The 19,858-nt window shown below is 45.4% G+C and overlaps 1 pseudogene; it reads right to left on the reverse strand.

Annotated features, from left to right (window-relative positions):
• Nucleotides 1-1,114: 1,114 nt before the first annotated feature.
• LOC127306840 (protein FAR1-RELATED SEQUENCE 5-like) overlaps nt 1,115-19,858 on the reverse strand; it is a 29,989-nt pseudogene continuing 11,245 nt past the window's right edge.

Genomic DNA, 19,858 nt, shown 5'->3' on the forward strand with positions numbered 1-19,858 from the left:
TATCTGCATTTTGAATTCCTAGTATAAGACCACCAAATTTGAGTTGAACACTACACATGAGGTGACACCAACACCTTCTTAAGAGTAACAGGATAGGTGTTAGCCAAGACATAACTAATGAACATACCTGTCGAAGTAGTGTAGCAGAGCCCATCTATAATGAATCATATATTAGATTCTGAGCATGCTAAATACCCATGCGATGGCTAGTTCAGACTGTTTTCCCAACAAAACTGCACAGGGATCATGTGTAAGTAACCAGAAAAGGCATATCAGTAAAAAGGCGTATATAGTAAAGAATGATATAGTCTGCAACCTCTACCACAGGGACTGCATATGCCTCTTCTCACATCATCCAATTATCATGATAATTTTTGTAAGAATGCATGAGCTTGGGGAGCAGAACATCCACATCAAACATGTCAAATGGATTTTAACCAGCTTCCCCAAAAATACCTTGTCCTGCATATAGAGCTTCAGCAGCTTTGTCTGTATCGTGCGCCAATGTCCATATATTATATACATCGGAGATCATCTCTCTTGCTTCAGTTTCACCACATTCAAACCTATTTTCACACTGTCCCGACCAAAAAATGAGGTTGTCGATAGGGGCATCAAATCGAACTCTCAAATGGGACAGAAAGTGTTCGAATGATAGGTTGTAAAACAAATCAGAAAAAGAGGTCTGGCTGAGAATAAGCTATTGAAAACACAACTGGTTATCATCTTTTGGTTAAAACGATAGACCAGCTACGAGGTCTATCCCATCTAGGATGCTTATGTATCCTGGATATGATGCTACTGTAAGTATCCTGATTTGCACAGTGGAAATAACCAAAACATGAACTTTGGGATGGATGCACTCGTTTGTATAGATACCAGCCTGTGCCGGATATGACAACTTATATGCATTGTTCACATTTCACAAAAACAGCATAGTAAAAACTCCGATGCATGACATATGCATCCCAATTGCCTCGTATCAACAAAACAGCCCCCGAAACATGGTGTTCTACTGGATAAACTCCGGCTCTTAATCATGAATCCAGTTTGGCACCAAAAGGATCAGGGGGCAGATTTGCAAAGGAAGGACCATAACATTGGACTAGGATGAACCACGAGATGTGGGCCATGACTACATTTGGAAAACCTATCCCAAACCAAAAGAAAAAGGTGATGCTAGTAATTGGGGGTCAGGCAATTGTTCTTCTTGTGCCCAGCCAGACCGCAGTTCGAGCAATGGGCCTCTCTTCGTGGCTTCTTGTTCTGGTTGGAAGGGCAGCAATTCGCCCTATGAAACCTGCTACGGCATATGGTGCAGAATTTTGTTCTTGGCACACTGACCTTCTCGTATCCGGGCCTGTTTCTTGCAGATGTTGGTCGACCCATGTCTTTCCTTTTTGGAGGAGCAACGATGTCCGGACGGAGACTGCAGCTCTCGAAAATGACTGAAGGATTCACTCTCACAGCTGCTTGGACTCTCTCTTCTAGACCAAGGCCATCTTTTATCTTGCTTGTTTCAGACAAGATGGGGATGGCATCTAGAAAGTGAGACATTGCCACCTCGTATGACTCCGGATTGCTGTCAGCCATCTGAACAATTTCAATTGCAGTCCTGTATAGAGCCGAGTGCCGGAAACTAGTGGATTTCGTAGTAGCGCTATCCTTTTGATACAACATGAGATGCTCAGGCATGTCACAGTACGCGTCCCTGGTCCATCTCCTCATAATGTGACATTCTGGTATTTTTGTTACCCCTAGGTTTATCATGACCTGCAATGACAAAAGACATATACTGGTTAGTTAGATAAGCCACCTATCAGGACCAACATCGGGGTGCCGAACTTCCATATGGAATGCATTTTCAGTTCCCGGCTTTTAGAAAACTGCACATGATCAATTAGAGTAATAATTACCCGTAATGCATGACCACATAACATTCCCATGTGCTCATACATACTGCATTCGCATTTGAAATACTCTTTATCCGGAGAAGCTACCACCTCGTACTCTGTCCGAGACCATTCTTGTCTCCTTTCGGCGAAAATGTGTTTCACCATGAATCTGTGACCATCTATCACTTCTCGCACAATGTATGACCCCGACTGAAAAAGATGGCTCTGGAACAAGCCAAACATGTTTGGCGTTTATATCTTGCTCGCATGCACCTCAATGGGGACTCCGGAGTTGAGCACCAAACCTCCCTGGCATTGTATGTAAGGAAAAAAAAGAAACCACATGTCAGTCTAAATGGACTTCGAAACTGTACAAAACAGAAGCATCCTATTCAAGCATCTAACTACAGAAACACGTGGAGCGTGATTCAAAAAATGGTTAGGTTAAGACGGCTATTTACCAGCCGAGCCCGCATCTCCTGGTAATTCTCCTCCTGGTCCCTGTCAAATTGCATCTTCCCGTAGTGCCTCACGAACATATTAATGGAAGACCCCGGTGGGACGAACCCCTTCAGCATGTGGTTTGCGCTCTCAGATCGCTGGGTGCTTGTCATTCTGGCACAAAAAACTCCTGCAAAGTATGGCTTGGCCCACTTCTCTCTAACCTCATATATCTGAGTTAAGTAAGGGTGATCCTCAAGACCATACTTCTCAATGAGTTCCGACCATGCTTGTTCGAATTCCTCAACTGTTATCATGTATTCCAGGATCTTGTGGAACTCGTCCCGGAATCCAACGGCTTTGGAATAGAATGACCCCAAGTGTTCCTTCGCTTTGCGCAACACATGCCACTTGCACCATCTGTGTGTGGTGTCGGGGAGGACGGCATCAATCGCGATCTCCATCGCCCTGCATTGATCTGTGTTTCGGAGATGGAAAACTCAGGTGAGATGCCTGGCTACGTACGATATACCAATCTCAATGTACATAATTCAGTTCGGTTTCAGACACCAAAGAAAATGAGAATGTACATTTCAGCCCTATACCTGTCAGAATAGTGATGGGTGGTTTCCCGCCCATGAGAGAGACGAATTCCTTGAACACCCACTCAAATGTCTCCGTCTTCTCGTTGGTCAACAGAACACCGCCTAGGATTATACTCTGGAAGTGATTATTGACACCCACGAACAATCCAAAAGGCATGTCATACTGGTTTGTGCGGTATGTTGTGTCGAATGTTATAGCATCACCGAACATCTTGTACTGCATACGGCTCTTGCCGTTTGTCCACATGAGTGCTCTGATCCTCCCTTCAGAGTCTACCAAGCAGCTGTCTCAGAAGTTGGGGTCCTTCATCTTCATTTCTGACAGCACTTCATATGTTTTCCTGATGTCATCCTCCGAATGGTCCCTACTGATACTCGCACAGAGCGTCCTTAGTGAACGCTTGTTGAAAGGGATATTTTCCATTGATCCGAAGAAGCTGCCTATTACGCTGAAGGTCTTGGTCAGGCCGACGTTATTGTCCCTGAGGTTCCTAACAAGGTCCTTTGTGTGTGGGTCAATGAACCTATGCGAAGAAAATTGCATCTTTTGGCCGCTGTTCACTGCCAAACCATGATTATGATCCCTTCTGAACTCATGAATGTACCATCCATAGTCATCTGTTCGATGCAGACGAATCATAGCTCGGCAGCCGCAGCAAACAGATCGTGAGTTTAAGTGCCTAGGTTTTCCCTGTTCATGTTATAAAGGAAGATGTCGTCATTTAAAACGTGATCGTTGTCGCGAATCTGCATTTTCGTATCTAAAAAATTCTACTTGAGGGCATGACACGAGGGGTTTCTACTTACCTCACAGCCACATGTTATGTCCTGCCTGACTTTGCTCTTTGCAGGGTTAATTCTTGACGACCCGTACCTTATTCCAAAACCAATCTCCCATGAGTAAATGTTGTAAAAATCAAATGCTTCAGGCAGCGAATCAAACTCCATCCCTAACTCTGGTTCAATTATAACGTCCGAGTGCTTGTCCCTGCATCTCCTCATAGCTGTCTCTAGTGCACTCTTCCTCCCTGAACTCGCGGGCCTGGAATCGGGAATTTCTCCACGGCGGAACCTGTATACAAAATGAAAGAAGAATTAGGCCAGCAGCTGACAACTGATTAAGTAGTTAATGGGGAATGTATTTTGGGGGAAACAAAGCTGTCCTTCGGCTAACATACCATGCACATCCGTTGGCCATGCACATATATCTTATAATGAGTAAAGCATGTTCATATCACCTAATACCTACGGCCCTGGATTGTGGGGAACGAAAAATAGTCCAGTTTTGAATTTTGTATGCCACAACTAAAAAAATACAACAGCTCCACTCAGCAAAAAAGACAAAGCTACACTCTTGAACCGACAGCAGTAAAAAAAGTATCCCATTGAAACAACCATGATCCTTGGGTGTCACAACCAATCAGCGGCTGAATTAGCATACCACATAAAGGCAGTTAGCCGGCAAATCATTAGCATGGATTCTAAAACTTTTGAACATACAAAATAATAATATACAATAACAAGATCAACAAGACACAATCCCGAAACATAACAATGTGCAAAACTACTTTCGTAAAAAGATGTGCAGAAACTAAACTTTGATGTAGTCCTGAATTTATGTATCTGGTCACTTTAATTTCAGGAGGTTGTCTGTGGACATAAGAAAGTGTTACCTTAGAACTTGCAAGTCTGACTTTGGTTCTTCAAGAGTGTCTATTGTTCCAATAAGTTGTTTCCAAGCATTTTAGGTTTTGTCATGAATAAATTGACACCTAATTTATGGGTGAGTGCTGGTTATGTCATACTCCTGTTTACACCTTTGCCAGTACATGTATATAGCGCACATTTACGGAGCTGCACCCAGATATACACTACTGACATTTAGGTTCAGATTCCGCCCGGGATGAGATACAGTATCTATCTTCAGGTCCCGCTGGGAAGAGAAATTATAGCACCAATGGGCACAAAGTGGACAGAGCCGTATGCAGTAAAAACAGTTTGGAAACGCTATAACAACCATCAGGGGTTCGCGAAAAAGGATATAACAACCATGTAAAACACACAGTACTGCCAGGTAAGATAATCTAACAATACCATGTAAAACACACAGTACTGCCAGGGTATGTAGTATGTACACAGACTTATAATTCAGTATGCAGATGTGAAAGAATGGCACTTATCAACGATTTTCAATTCTCTGCCAAAACTGGAGTAGTTTCAGGTATTGAAATGAAACGAGCATCTGCATGGAATGAGCTTCTGCATGCTACTGTAACTTGATCGCACGAGATATAATAGGCTAAGTACACTCACATATTTATAAGTCTCTGTCCGGCACCAAAAAATATGAAACTTGTCAACGATTTTCAGTTATCTGCCCCAATGATGCGCGTGGTTGACGTATTGTCTTTTCGTTCGACACGCGTCCGTTGGGAACCCCAAGAGGAAGGTGTGATGCGCACAGCGGCAAGTTTCCCTCAGTAGAAACCAAGGTTTATCGAACCAGTAGGAGTCAAGAAGCACATTGAAGGTTGATGGCGGCGAGATGTAGTGCGGCGCAACACCAGGGATTCTGGCGCCAACGTGGAACCTGCACAACACAAACCAAGTACTTTGCCCCAACGAAACAGCGAGGTTGTCAATCTCACTGGCTTGCTGTAACAAAGGATTAGATGTATAGTGTGGATGATGATTGTTTGCAGAAAACAATAGAACGAGTATTGCAGTAGATTGTATTTCAGTATAGAGAATTGGACCGGGGTCCACAGTTCACTAGAGGTGTCTCTCCCATAAGATAAACAGCATGTTGGGTGAACAAATTACAGTTGGGCAATTGACAAATAAAGAGGGCATAACCATGCACATACATATTATGATGAGTATAGTGAGATTTAATTGGGCATTACGACAAAGTACATAGACCGCTATCCAGCATGCATCTATGCCTAAAAAGTCCACCTTCAGGTTATCATCCGAACCCCCTCCAGTATTAAGTTGCTAACAACAGACAATTGCATTAAGTATTGCGCGTAATGTAATCAGTAACTACATCCTCGAACATAGCACCAATGTTTTATCCCTAGTGGCAACAGCACATCCATAATCTTAGAGATTTCTGTCACTTCCCCAGATTCACGGAGACATGAACCCACTATCGAGCATAAATACTCCCTCTTGGAGTTAATAGCAAAAACTTGACCAGAGCCTCTACTAATAACGGAGAGCATGCAAGATCATAAACAACACATAGATATAAATTGATAATCAACATAACTGTTGATCGCCAAAACCCACCATCGGGCAGTGGCCTGTCAACACCGTAGAGCCGGGAAGAGCCTAGAGCTGCGGCTGGCTGAGACCCCTCCGAGCGACGGCCCGCAATGCTCTTCTGGTCACACGCGGCGATGCGAAGTGCAAGGGCGTGCCACCTGACCTATACCTGGTCAGGAAGGTGATGGGGATGCCTCGCTTAGTTCCTGCATGGCATACACGTAAACATTAAATACGAGCCTCGATCGGCTCTCAGGTTATCCTGTGAATCGGCTCAAAAGAGCCGATCCACCCATGATCCGTGCGGGGTGCACGAATACTTGGTGATCCTGCTTGATCAAGATATAGCTAATGAGATCTACGACGATTTAGGGTTTTCACCGCATAATCGGATCATCCTACTCCAGGTTGGGCCTCGCGGCCACGCACGGTGCTCATAAGCCGATCCTAAACAAGGCCAAAGAACCAACAATGATGTTGATCCGCGGAACATCCTGTTTAGGACTTGCGAACGCCACCCTACGTGCCACTGGATCCTCCCCCCCTTTGTAAGGCCTAACTATTGCAGATATTAAACTAATCCTTGCATAACAAGGAGCAATCGTAACGGATCAGATCTACTAGACGATGAACAAGCAGGGTGCCGCCCCCACATCTGAGATAGACGTGAGGACGGCTAGACATGCAAGGGTTGCACTACGTAAGCATGTTTATACGAAGAACAATGCTAACCCTAACACATCTATGATAACTACGTAGCCCGCCATCAAAGACGCTTCAGTACGGGCAACGCATGAACAACGTGGAGCTTGTGCTGCCTAGATCGCAAGATGCGATCTAGGCAGCATGTCGCTTACCTGATTGAAACCCTCGAGACGAAGGAGTTGGCGATGCGCCGAGATTGGTTTGTTTTTGGGGTGAACGTTGTGTTGTTTATTCCATAAACCCTAGATACATATTTATAGTCCAGCGGACTTTCTAATTCGGACGTGCACCTAACCGTGCACGAGTAAAACTCTAACTTTTAACCTAAAGATACGATCTACTATATTACAGATACAATGGGCAATTCAGCCCAACTTCGTGTATAAGGCCAATTCTTGTTTTTCCTTCCATGTATATCTTCAATTCTTCCTCAATCGTGGCCCACCTCTGACTCGGTCAAATTCTGGTGATAACACATGCCCCCCTGGTTTTGGAATTGGTAATTCCAAAATCACTCTGTTTTTCCTTCGTCGGGTCATGTCGTGGCAGAACCGTCGCAGTATCCTCCATCATGATGTCCTGCCTTCTCAACTTCTCCGCGTGATCTGGCAGTTTTTTTTTTTTTCTAGGCACCACTTCCTCGGAAACTGCTGTGGCATTGAATTTCCACTATCTCCCCTTTTATTTAACCGCCATGAACAGTTCTCCTCTGTATCTCCTCCGCATTAGCACTCCAAAAAGCCCTCCTGCCACCATGTCTTCTTCCTCCTCTGCTCCATCGGACCCTTCCAGCCAGTCCTCCACATCCCGTGAGCCGACGCCGGAGTACAACCCGGCAGAGGTCCACGCGGCGAACATCCGCCGCGCCATTGCGGCCGGGGAAGAGTCAGACCACGACTTTTCCATCTGGTCCGAGGACGACCAGTCCTCGACGGACGGGGAGAGCGACCTCCGCTACCTCGCCGTTGGGGAAACGGAGGAGGAGAGCGACGACGACAACTTCTCCTGCGACTTCACCTCTTCCGATGAGGTGGAGGAGGAAGAGGAGGAAGAGGAGGAGGAGGATGACGACGAGAGCTCCTCCGACGAGCCGCCGGCCAAGCGGTTCTGCCCTTGGCCGGGCAATCTTAGCGACTTCGACAGCGACGAGGACGACGCTGACGAAGAAGATGAAGACAACGAGGGCCCGGTCGGCGGCCATTGGAGCGACGACGAGCCCGCCGGGAGCAGCGCCGACAGTGGCGACGATGGCGACGACGAGGGCAGTGATGGCCCGTAGATAGGACCTCTAGAATAGGGCCAGTAGTAGTAGATGGGGCAATGTATCCCCTAGTACTTCCTTTTGAGAGCAACCAGCTCTTTATGTAAGAAATCTATCAATGAAGAACTTTCCCCAATTTGATCTTGCCGATTCCTTTTGAGTTTAATTTAGCCGATTCCTTCTTCTACTGACCTTGCCGATTCGTCCCCTTTGCCAATGCGTAATGAGCCGATAGCACCGCATCGGTTCTTTGAAATTCACTCTTCCCTTCTTTAACTGATGATTTTCTAAATTTGGTGGAAAATACAGGATCTTCAGGGGAAACCTTTGAACTTTTCCAACCAAACCCAACAATCCTTTGCAGTCCTCGTTATTGTGAAGAAGGTTGCAATGAAGGAGCAGCCGATGGTATCCCCATCGGCTCTTTAGACAGAGTAAAACAGAGCATCCACCAGGCCTGTTGCCCCCCGAGCCTCACTCGGGACTGCTGCCCCCCGAGCCTTATTCGAGGCGAGAATGTCAGAGAGAATGCGCCAAAGCCGATCCTCTTTCTTCCTCAGACAGCCGATAATCTTCCGTTTCAGCTGAACTAGCCCTAGAGACTGGAAATCCTTGACAAAAAAGGTTCAGAAACCCGGATCGGCTCGAAGCAGCTGAAGATATTTCCATCATTTCTATTCCCTCGAAGCAACAGAAGGCACCACCGCCGGCCTAGATTTGGTGGAGACTCGATAATCATCACATAATTCCACTAGAGTCGATGGCTGCGCATCGGCTGTTACCCAATTCTAAAGTCGATGCCCTTGCATCGGCTGTAAAAAGTTTTTTACTGGCCGATTTTTCTCCTATCAGCCCCCAGTACTTCATTGCACACATGTACCCCTGCATCTGTACCCATGTTTAGGTGCCCCCCGAGCCGAATCTGTTAAAGAATGGCAGATATCGGCTCTGTAATTCGCACGTCGGCTCCTGATAGGGTCGAGGGTGATCACAAGCAGAACATGTGGTTAGGATAATTTTGGCCGATTGCTGGGATCGGCCTCCATAATGATTGGAGCGCTCGATCGAAGGTTCTCAGAATGTCCCTTCATAGACCTCTGGGGCCGATCACAAGGATCAGCCTCGCCAAGTTGCACGTCGCTTTGCTTCGACTACATGGTCAGGCCAGTGGATAAAACCAGCTTAACCCTTCCCTTTGTCACATCGATACGCTCGCAATCGTCCAAGTTGATGCCTGAGAGGGGTTCTTGGCCTGCTGCTTCCCATGCGTTCATGCCAGCCGTTGAAACTTCGGCTGAGTCGTCAGCTTGGACGACCTCTACCTCATCTCCATCCCACTGTATTATGCATTGGTGCATCGTGGAGGGGATACAGCAGTTGGCGTGGATCCAATCTCTTCCCAGCAGCACAGCATAACTGCTTGTGCTATCAACGATGAAGAACGTTGTAGGGATAGTTTTCCTCCCTACGGTCAGATCCACGTTCAGAACTCCTTGTGCCTCAGACGCTTGGCCGTTGAAATCACTCAATGTTACGTTGGTCTTGATTAGATCCGAGCTAGAGCGTCCTAGCCGACGTAGCATAGAGTACGGCATGATGTTAACTGCCGCTCCGGTGTCCACCAGCATCTTGTTTACAGGCCTCCCATCGATATATCCTCGCAAATATAGGGCCTTCAGATGCCTGTAGCTCTTATCTCGTGGCTTCTCAAAGATAACCGGCCGTGGGCCGCAGTCAAGTTGTGCCACGGATGTCTCATCTAACCCTGGAGCACTGAACTCTGAAGGGAGGATGAACACCATGTTTGTGCCAGCCGATGATTCATCATCGGCTCTCCTTTGCTTGGGACGCCACTCCATTTTCCGTGGACGACCCTCTTCATCCAGGGCTCGCTGAACTTTCGCAGCCAGATCAGGCCGTGCCTTCCTTAGCGTATGTAGGTATAACCTTTCGGCTTCCTCCAGGCTGCGCAACCGCTGAACCCTGCGTTTTTGTGAACGGCTGAGTCCGTCAGGGCACCACCTTGGACGGTGGTACCTGTCTTCTTCTTCTTCTAGTCCTTCGTCTTCGGAATCCTCAAGATCTGCCCAACGAAGTGACTCAGCACGTTTGCTTGGTGGTGGGAGAGGCCCCAAGCGTTCAAACACAGACACGTTGGATGCCTCCTTCTTCTTCTTGTTGCATTCTGGGCAATTGCCGATGGTGGGCAATCGGCTCATTCCTGAATCCCAGCAGTGTCTGAAGAAAGGGCAGTCCCAGTGTCTGGCGTTGTCATCTTGCTCCCTTGGCCTGTCCGTGGCACAGCGCTCGTGCTCCCCCTCATCGCGATCCTGCCGACGATGTCTTCTGGCTTCTCTAGCCAGACGATCTCCTTCATCATTATAGTTGGACCGTCGGCGTTGGTCATACTGACTCACATATTTGTTGAGGAGGTGATCAGAGAGAGGTCTTTGATATCTTATGTTCTTGACTTCTCCCTCTGTGACGTAGCGCTTGCCATCATGATGGAGCCGATCGCGTGGAGTGGCTTCCTCTGTATCCTTGCTATGAGAGCAGCTGCCCTCATCTCCATCTTTGCCAGAGTGGTTCCCAGTTCCTACCATGTTGATGCTGAACGTGGGACCTTGCTGGCCACCTTCGGGGTAGATGACTTCTACCATGTTAACGGCGGGGAAGGGCTGGATGTCTACCTTCATGGCATACTGGCTGAAAATTAAGCGCCCCTTCTCTATCGCCGCTTGGATGTGCTGACGCCACACCCTGCAGTCGTTGGTGGCATGGGAAAGCGAGTTGTGGAACTTGCAGTATGGCTTTCCGTTTAGCTCTTGTGCCGTAGGGAACTTGAGACCTTCAGGAATCGTCAACTGTTTCTCCTTGAGCAGGAGGTCGAAGATTTGTTCAGTCTTGGTCACGTCAAAATCAAATCCCCTGGGCGGCCCTGGTGGCTTTACCCATTTGCAGGACACGGGGGTTCCTCCCCGAGTCCACTCAGCCACTGCTACTTCTTGGTCTCCCGCAGGCGCTTCAACCTCCTCCGTATCGACCATGACTACTGCACGCTTGAACTTGTCTTGGTACAGGTCTGGGTGGCGCTGTTCATATGCTGATAGTTTCTGAACCATGTGCGCCAGCGAGGGATAATCTGCTTGGGAGGCCATGTCCTTGAGCTGTGTTGCAAGGCCAGCTACTGCCAATTCGACTGCTTCTTTTTCAGTTATACGAACCGAATAACATCGGTTCCTAAGATTCCTGAAGCGCTGGATGTACTCTGTCACCGTTTCTCCGCGCTTCTGACGTAGTTGGGCTAGATCGGCAATGCTAGACTCGGAAGCTTCTGAATGATATTGCATATGGAACTGTTCTTCCAATTGCTTCCAAGACTGGATGGAGTTTGCTGGCAAAGAGGTGTACCATCCAAAAGCCGATCCTGTGAGGGACTGTGAAAAGAGCCTCACACGTAGCTAATCCGACACTGAAGCCGGTCCTAGTTGCGCCAAATATCGGCCGATGTGCTCGATGGAGCTAGAGCCATCTGATCCACTGAATTTGGAGAAGTCAGGGAGCCGATATTTAGGTGGCAGCGGGATCATCTCGTACTCGTCGGGGTACGGCTTGGAATAGCCGATTGCCCTCCTTTTCGGCATAATGCCGAACTGGTCTCTCAGTATGGTACTGATTCTGATCCGCCGTGCCGGCTGCAGTAGATGCACTCTGAAGATTCGCCGGGGTGGCGTACTTAGCCAGCCATGTTTGCTTTTCCAGCTCTGAGCCAACTGCAGGAGCTGGGCTCTGGAGTTTCGTCGGGGTGGCATACTTAGTTAGCCACGTCTGCTTCTCAAGCTCTGTTGCTGACGTTCCTCCTGTCTGCGCCGGAGTCCCTGATGTTGTGGCCTGGTTTGAGAGTGCCCAGTTGCCACAATCTGGCACATACGTGCACGAGTATCCTTGAGGGATCTCCTTAGGCGCCTCCGTCAAGAACTGGTAGTCGCTAGGATCGCCACCAATCTTGTAGACGACGAATGCCGGTGTAGCCGGCACTTCAGGTGGTGCTGCCAACGCATATGGCAGCGGTGGACGGGACTGGAGTGGCAACTCTCCTTGGTGCGTCCCGAGAGCTGGTCCTGACGGCGAGTACCGGTGGCTCATGATCTCCTGGATCACGCGCAGAGCGAGACGCTCCAACACATTGACCAAGTTTTCAGAGTGGCGGTGTAGCGAGTGAGCCACCAAGTAGTTGATCTCCTGCCGTAGGGCCATGGTGCGTTCCTCCGACGGGGCGGAGAGATCTACCCCATCGAGTGCACCTTGTGGTGAGAATCCCTTCCATCTGATGCCATGGGTACGGGTTCTCTGAAAAGAGCCGATGAGGTCGGCTTCGAGGGTGGCCTTGATCTCGTCATGTTTCTTCTTGAGCTCAACAGGCAGCTCCTCGTAGGTGACTGGCGTGCCGTCCGTCGCCATCTCAGATGTAGATGGCGATGTGGTTGATGTAGACGATCGTCCCACCGGGCGTGCCAGAATGTGTTGATCGCCAAAACCCACCGTCGGGCAGTGGCCTGTCAACACCGTAGAGCCGGGAAGAGCCTAGAGCTGCGGCTGGCTGAGACCCCTCCGAGCGACGGCCCGCAATGCTCTTCTGGTCACACGCGGCGATGCGAAGTGCAAGGGCGTGCCACCTGACCTATACCTGGTCAGGAAGGTGATGGGGATGCCTCGCTTAGTTCCTGCATGGCATACACGTAAACATTAAATACGAGCCTCGATCGGCTCTCAGGTTATCCTGTGAATCGGCTCAAAAGAGCCGATCCACCCATGATCCGTGCGGGGTGCACGAATACTTGGTGATCCTGCTTGATCAAGATATAGCTAATGAGATCTACGACGATTTAGGGTTTTCACCGCATAATCGGATCATCCTACTCCAGGTTGGGCCTCGCGGCCACGCACGGTGCTCATAAGCCGATCCTAAACAAGGCCAAAGAACCAACAATGATGTTGATCCGCGGAACATCCTGTTTAGGACTTGCGAACGCCACCCTACGTGCCACTGGATCCTCCCCCCCTTTGTAAGGCCTAACTATTGCAGATATTAAACTAATCCTTGCATAACAAGGAGCAATCGTAACGGATCAGATCTACTAGACGATGAACAAGCAGGGTGCCGCCCCCACATCTGAGATAGACGTGAGGACGGCTAGACATGCAAGGGTTGCACTACGTAAGCATGTTTATACGAAGAACAATGCTAACCCTAACACATCTATGATAACTACGTTGCCCGCCATCAAAGACGCTTCAGTACGGGCAACGCATGAACAACGTGGAGCTTGTGCTGCCTAGATCGCAAGATGCGATCTAGGCAGCATGTCGCTTACCTGATTGAAACCCTCGAGACGAAGGAGTTGGCGATGCGCCGAGATTGGTTTGTTTTTGGGGTGAACGTTGTGTTGTTTATTCCATAAACCCTAGATACATATTTATAGTCCAGCGGACTTTCTAATTCGGACGTGCACCTAACCGTGCACGAGTAAAACTCTAACTTTTAACCTAAAGATACGATCTACTATATTACAGATACAATGGGCAATTCAGCCCAACTTCGTGTATAAGGCCAATTCTTGTTTTTCCTTCCATGTATATCTTCAATTCTTCCTCAATCGTGGCCCACCTCTGACTCGGTCAAATTCTGGTGATAACAATAACATAGTATTCTCTATTCATCGGATCCCAACAAACACAACATATAGCATTACAGATAGATGATCTTGATCATGTTCGGCAGCTCACAAGATCTGACAATTAAGCACAATGAGGAGAAGACAACCATCTAGCTACTGCTATGGACCCATAGTCCAGGGGTAGACTACTCACACATCACTCCGGAGGCGACCATGGCGGCGTAGAGTCCTCCGGGAGATGATTCCCCTCTCCGGCAGGGTGCCGGAGGCGATCTCCTGAATCCCCCGAGATGGGATTAGCGGCGGCGGCGTCTCTGGAAGGTTTTCCGTATCGTGGCTCTCGGAACTGGGGGTTTCGCGACGAAGGCTATTTGTAGGCGGAAGGGTAGGTCAGGGGGCGTCGCGAGGGGCCCAGGAGACAGGTCGGCGCGGACAAGGGTGGGGCCGCGCCGCCTGCCCTCCTGGCCACCTCGTGGCCCCACTTCGTTGACTCTTCGGTCTTCTGGAAGCTTCGTGGCAAAATAGGACCCTGGGCGTTGATTTCGTCCAATTCCGAGAATATTTCCTTACTAGGATTTCTGAAACCAAAAACAGCAGAAAACAGCAACTGGCACTTCGGCATCTTGTTAATACGTTAGTTCTAGAAAATGCACGAATATGACATAAAGTGTGCATAAAACATGTAGATATCATCAATAATGTGGCATGGAACATAAGAAATTATCGATACGTCGGAGACGTATCAGCATCCCTGCTTAGTTTCGCTCGTCCCGAGCAGGTAAACGATAAACAAAGATAATTTCTGGAGTGACATGCCATCATAACCTTGATCATACTATTGTAAAGCATATGAGCTGAGATCAAATCATTCAAAGCAAGTATCTATATTGATATAAGAGATGATAATGCAAGAGTTAGACAAGCTAGAAGTTTTCATGAACTATTGCTTTAAAGACATGCAACCGTACAAAGTTCATTAAAGATGTATTAAGTATTCAACATAGAATTTCTATCCTTCATTCCAAGCATCAAGTAAATTTTCACAACATAAGAAGGATTCAGTCAAGTAAACATAAACATGAACGTCATGAATCAACTGTTTCGAAGTCTACTCAACCGGTGAGCGCAAGCATTTGGTATTAGCACCAGGATGTTATGGCATAAAGAACGTTAATGGGGGTTTGGAAGGCCAAATGGAAGAAAGGCTTGCAAAGGTGTAAATGACCATTAGACAAGAGGAAGCCTTATGATCGAAGCTATGCAAGGAGTAGTGATTGCCATGCAACGGATGCACATAGAGCTATATGTGTATGAAAGCTCTCCAATGGAACTAGTGGGGGTGCATCCAACTTGGTTGCTCACGAAGACCTAGAGCACTTTTGAGGAGGCTCATCATTGGAATATACAACCCAAGTTCTATAGTGTAAATTCCCCACATAGTTATACTAATAAAACATGAAAACTCTCTCATATGAATGTAGGTGCTAAACATGAGCACAAATGATGACTATGAATAATGCGGGTGCTAAAACATGAGCACAAGTGTGGATTAAAGATAGTAATGCTGCCCCCTTTTTCTTTATTCTCTTTTTTTTTCTTTTTTTTTTCTTTTTCTTCTCTCCTTTTTTTCTTTCTTTTCATTTTTTTTTCTTTCTTCTTCTTTTTTTTTCTTTTTGATGGCCTCCACGGCTCTTTTCATTTTTAGGGGCAACATCCTAATATGACAACACACTTTTTGGTACAAATAACTCATAATGAATGAATCATGATGTATGAAACTGTATGCCTCTGCCGGTAGCAGATGTGCAATGATCTAGCGTAACATGGGTAAACCACACATCAGCTGTATATGATCATGCAAAGCAATATATAAATAATAAATGACAACATGGCATGTAATGTAAAAATGGATGTTGCATGGCAATATATCTCGGAACAGCTATGGAAATGCTGTGGTAGGTAGGTATGGTGGCTGTTTTGAGGAGATGTATGGGCTTATGTGTAGGAGAACAAGAGAAAGTTCTCCCACGGGTTTGGATGTACCGGCGAAGTATGCACAATTCTCAATGTGAGCAAAAGGCAATGCACAGTACCGAAGAGGCTAGCAAATTTGGATGGTGGAAGTGCCAAAAACTGTAGCACAACATTAGTCAAAAAGAACTCACAAGCTTATTGCAAACAACTAGCAGGTTCATCATTAAGAGCATGAATAAAATTTACTCCAAGGAGGGCCGTTCACGGTGGCACAAGTACCCTGCTAGCTCCCTCGACCTTCAGCACAACTTAGTTATTACGATGAACTCTCAGACATAGAAAGCTATCAAGTCCAACTACGCCTTCAACTATTTAAATAGAGTTTGTAGTACGGCACAAGCTTAAAGACAACAATCCACTACTAATTTTAACTTATTTATCCAGCAAGCCTTACCATCTAAATATCTCAAAACATTTTCAAAGAATCAAGTTATCAAAGCTCAATGTTCTACAAGTATTTTATTTATACACTACCACATGCAACATTTCCCGTTTCCAACCATACAACAATTTAACGAAGAAGAAACTTTGCCATGAATATTATGAGTAGAGCCTAAGGACATATTTGTCCATATGCTACAGCGGAGCGTGTCTCTCTCCCACACAAAGAATGCTAGGATCCATTTTATTCAAACAAAACAAAAACAAAAACAAACCGACGCTCCAAGCAAAGCACATAAGATGTGGTGGAATAAAAATATAGTTTCAGGGGAGGAACCTGATAATGTTGTCGATGAAGAAGGGGATGCCTTGGGCATCCCCAAGCTTAGACGCTTGAGTCTTCTTGATATATGCAGGGGTAAACCACCGGGGCATCCCCAAGCTTAGAGCTTTCACTCTCCTTGATCATGTTGTATCATCTCCCTCTCTTGATCCTTGAAAACTTCCTCCACACCAAACTCAAAACAACTCATTAGAGGGTTAGTGCACAATCAAAATATACATGTTCAGAGGTTACATAATCATTCTTAACACTTCTGGACATTGCACAAAGCTACTGAAAGTCAATGGAATCGAAATATCCATCGAACATAACAAAACAGGCAATGCGAAATAAAAGGCAGAATCTGTCAAAAACAGAACAGTTCGTAATGACGAATTTTATTGAGGCACCAGACTTGCTCAAATGAAAATGCTAAAATTGAATGAAAGTTGCGTACATATCTGAGGATCACTCACCTAAATTGGCATAATTTTCTGAGTTACCTACAGAGAATTTTGCCCAGATTCGTGACAGCAAAGAAATCTGTTTCTGCGCAGTAATCCAAATCTAGTATGAACCTTGCTATCAACGACTTTACTTGGCACAACAAAACACTAAACTAAGATAAGGAGAGGTTGCTACAGTAGTAAACAACTTCCAAGACAAAAAATAAACACAAAGTACTGTAGTAAAAACATGGGTTATCTCCCATAAGCGCTTTTCTTTAACGCCTTTCAGCTAGGCGCAGAAAGTGTGTATCAAGTATTGTCAAGAGACGAAGTGTCAACATCATAATTTGTTCTAATAATAGAATCAAAAGGTAACTTCATTCTCTTTCTAGGGAAGTGTTCCATACCTTTCTTGAGAGGAAATTGATATTTAATATTACCTTCCTTCATATCAATGATAGCACCAACAGTTCGAAGAAAAGGTCTTCCCAATATGATGGGACAAGATGCATTGCATTCAATATCCAAGACAACAAAATCAACGGGGACAAGGTTATTGTTAACGGTAATGCGAACATTATCAACTTTCCCCAAAGGTTTCTTTGTAGAATGATCAGCAAGATTAACATCCAAATAACAATTTTTCAGCGGTGGCAAGTCAAGCATATTATAAATTTTCTTAGGCATAACAGAAATACTTGCACCAAGATCACATAAAGCATTACAATCAAAGTCATTGACCTTCATCTTAATGATGGGATCCCAACCATCCTCTAGCTTCCTAGGAATAGAAGCTTCGCGTTCTAGTTTCTCTTCTCTAGCTTTTATGAGAGCATTTGTAATATGTTTCGTGAAAGCCAAATTTATAGAACTAGCATTAGGACTCTTAGCAAGTTTTTGTAAGAACTTTATAACTTTAGAGATGTGGCAATCATCAAAATTTAAACCATTATAATCTAAAGCAATTGGATCATCATCCCCAATGTTGGAAAAAATTTCAGCAGTTTTATCACAGGCGATTTGACAGCTTTTAGCAGTTTCGGGCAGTTTTTCGCGCTTTGCATTAGAAGTGGAAACATTGCTAACACCAATTCTTTTATTATTAATAGTAGGAGGTGCAGCAACTTGTGTAGCATTAGCATTACTAGTGGTGGTTATAGTCCAAACTTTAGCTATATTATCTTCTTTTTCATTTTCTTCTCTTTCCCACCTAGCACGCAATTCGGCCATCAATCTTATATTCTCATTAATTATAACTTGGATGGCATTTGCTGTAGTAGTAATTTTATTATGATGATTTTCATTAGGCATAACTTTCGATTTCAAAAGATCAACATCAGCAGCAAGACTATCGACTTTAGAAGCAAGTATATCAATTTTCCCAAGCTTTTCTTCAACAGATTTGTTAAAAGCAGTTTGTGTACTAATAAATTCTTTAAGCATGGCTTCAAGTCCAGGGGGTGTGTTCCTATTATTGTTGTAAGAATTCCCATAAGAATTACCATAGCCGTTGCCATTATTATAAGGATATGGCCTATAATTGTTACTAGAATTGTTCCGGTAAGCATTGTTGTTGAAATTATTATTTTTAATGAAGTTGACATCAACATGTTCTTCTTGAGCAACCAATGAAGCTAACGGAACATTATTAGGATCAATATTAGTCCTATCATTCACAAGCATAGACATAATAGCATCAATCTTATCACTCAAGGAAGAGGTTTCTTCGACAGAATTTACCTTCTTACCTTGTGGAGCTCTTTCCGTGTGCCATTCAGAGTAATTGATCATCATATTATAAAGAAGCTTTGTTGCTTCACCAAGAGTGATGGACATAAAGGTACCTCCAGCAGCTGAATCCAATAGGTTCCGCGAAGAAAAATTCAGTCCTGCATAAAAGGTTTGGATGATCATCCAAGTGTTGGAGATATGCCCAAGAGGCAATAATAAAATGGTTATTATAATATCTTTGAGTTTATGATAATGTTTACATACCATGCTATAATTGTATTAACCGAAACATTGATACATGTGTGTTATGTGAACAACAAGGAGTCCCTAGTAAGCCTCTTGTATAACTAGCTTGTTGATTAATAGATGATCATCGTTTCATGATCATGAACATTGGATGTTATTAATAACAAGGTTGTATCATTATGTGAATGATATAATGGACACACCCAATTAAGCGTAGCATAAGATCTCGTCATTAAGTTATTTGCTATATGCTTTCGATACATAGTTACCTAGTCCTTATGACCATGAGATCATGTAAATCACTTATACCGGAAAGGTACTTTGATTACACCAAACGCCACTGCGTAAATGGGTGGTTATAAAGGTGGGATTAAGTATCCGGAAAGTATGAGTTGAGGCATATGGATCAACAGTGGGATTTGTCCATCCCGGTGACGGATAGATATACTCTGGGCCCTCTCGGTGGATTGTCGTCTAATGTCTTGCAAGCATATGAATAAGTTCATAAGAGACCACATACCACGGTACGAGTAAAGAGTACTTGTCAGGAGACGAGGTTGAACAAGGTATAGAGTGATACCGAAGATCAAACCTCGGACAAGTAAAATATCGCGTGACAAAGGGAATTGGTATCGTATGTGAATGGTTCATTCGATCACTAAAGTCATCTTTGAATATGTGGGAGCCATTATGGATCTCCAGATCCCGCTATTGGTTATTGGTCGGAGTGAGTACTCAACCATGTCCGCATAGTTCACGAACCGTAGGGTGACACACTTAAAGTTGGATGTTGAAATGGTAGAACTTGAATATGGAATGGAGTTCGAATATTTGTTCGGA

This window comes from Lolium perenne, chromosome 2 (genome assembly GCF_019359855.2).
Source record: "Lolium perenne isolate Kyuss_39 chromosome 2, Kyuss_2.0, whole genome shotgun sequence".
NCBI classification, from domain to species: Eukaryota; Viridiplantae; Streptophyta; class Magnoliopsida; order Poales; family Poaceae; genus Lolium; species Lolium perenne.